Here is a 2,440-nt window from a genome sequence, read left to right on the forward strand (position 1 = left end):
GGATCCTTTAAACTTTCTGAGCATCTGTCGCCGAGGCAGTGCCTATGCCTTTAACTTGGGAAATGGAACTTCGGATCGGGCAGGCTCTCAGTGGATTTTAGGGAAAACTCACAGATCCATAATATTCAGATTATTGAAAAAAAAATGTATATATAAAAGTACGCCCAAGATTTATGGTACCTATTTATTTTCATCATGGAAGATTTTTCTTCAGTAAAAAAAAAATCTTTAATCTTCATTCATATTAGTCTCCCTTCCATGACCATCTCCTCGATTATTATACCATAAATGAATCAATATTCATAAATAAATTTGATGTTTGATTTGATAAAAATTTATTTATATATAATATACACAAAAATTAATTAAATAAAAAAATTTAATAACTCATTAAATTAAATAAACAAACTTGAATATATACGTGTTCATTTTGTTAACATTCATGAATAATATTCGTGAATGACATTCACGAATAATATTTTTGAATCATGTTCATCGATAAAACTCTTATTAATATGTTAAATAAATAAATAAGTTTGTATTATCAAATTTAATAATCAATCAAATAAATTTAAAATGTAAAAATTTCAAACAATCAAATAAGTTTGAATTAAGAGATTGATAATATCTAAATGAATCACCACTACAAGAAAATAAGATTTTAGAGACAAAACATTTTATTTTTAAAAGTCATTTTTTCATCTCTAAACAATGTTTGAGACAGAATATTCCGTCTCAAAAATCCGTTAGTGAAAGTCCCATGGCTAATTTTGAGATAGAAATATTTCATCTATATTTTCAAAAAAGATCAAAAATTCATTTATAAATCTATTTTTAATTTGTCAAATGGAATTAATTTCAAATACAAATTATGTCTCTAATTTTATTTTGAAATCGTCATTAATCTCTCTCAGATTACATATTAAATATAATTTTAATCATTTATAAATTCGTTTACAATTCTATTTATAAATCCATGTATAAATTTCATCTCTAATTTTGTTTAATTTTGTTTTAAATTCATCATTAATCTGTTTCAAATAATATATCAAATATCAGTTTTTCTTCTCTCTATATTTTTTATGAAAATACAAATTTTAATTTTTTGCCTCGCCTTTACTAAGATTCGACCCTTGTCCACTTCAACAAGTTTGCCCCATCGTAATTAACCAACTTAGCTATGCCACAGGAACGAGTTGCTAAAATTCAATTGGGTAGTTTTTTACTATCTTAGTAACAATAATCTATACTTTTCCATAATAAAAAAGAACAAATGGATTTTATTAAAATAAAATAAATTAATAATTTCATAATAAATCCATCTTCACTTACATAAATCTGAATCAAATTTTATTTTTATTTTAAAAATCACTTCTAATTTATATAAATTTGAAATATATTTAATTATATGTCAAATTTTTTAAAAATTTTAAACATATTTATTAATAAAAATTATAATTTTAAGATGATGTTATTTTGTATAAAATAATGAACGTAGAATGATATTTCAAAAATGAAAATATTAGTGAGACATTGTTTTAATAAATTTCAAAAGAAAGACATCATAAGAATAAAAATGACACCCTCCTCTATCACAAATTAAATAATACAATATATATTATTACAAGAACAACTCATGCCAAAAAAAATTAAAATTTATGATTTTTCTTCAAATAATGACAAACACAATTTTTATAAAATTGTTTATTATCTTTTAAGGGTAATTTCACATATCTTACATTACAAATAACTATCTTATTATAATAAATAATACATTCAAAAGGAAAATAATTATATACTTTTTAATATTTATTATGTGATGGATCTTCACCTATGGTATTCTAGTGGTCTTGAGCACTATCAAATATATTTTTTTGACGACTCATATGAAATTTTTTTGACGACTATAACAATATTCATAATCTAACGGTGTGTAATTAATTACATAATCAAAATTTATGAACAGATCCCTACAGCTAATAATATAATATACTGTAGTAAATTAAAATGTGAAATTCATCGTTCCAACCGAGTCGATCTCACGATTATATATGAAAAGTTAAATCGAAAAACTTAACCATTATAAAAGAAGACATTCAACTTTATTTAAATTCAATCCTTGTCCATGCATGTCTAAAGGATAACAACATAATATACAATGCAAATGAATAGATTATCTTAAGGATATGTTTGATAAGGGGTAATAAGGAGATGATATACTTTGTTTAATAATATTTTAGAGATGTAATAATGTAATTGTATTAAAAAAGAAAATCATCTCGATTAAAAAAAGAAAATAATACGAAATCTGATTATCCTATAATCTTCCACTCTTCATCGTCTCAATTTACAAGACGCTTAGCTTTCTCTTCCCCACATCCATCCGCTCCTCACTGCCTCAACCCGATCGACGTCGACCACAACGCGTTCAAGGAGGTCA

Source organism: Curcuma longa, unplaced genomic scaffold, assembly GCF_044706935.1.
Source record: "Curcuma longa cultivar G26 ecotype Majalengka, Jawa Barat unplaced genomic scaffold, ITB_CL_G26_1.1 utg31682_np1212_342060_RagTag, whole genome shotgun sequence".
Taxonomy (NCBI): domain Eukaryota; kingdom Viridiplantae; phylum Streptophyta; class Magnoliopsida; order Zingiberales; family Zingiberaceae; genus Curcuma; species Curcuma longa.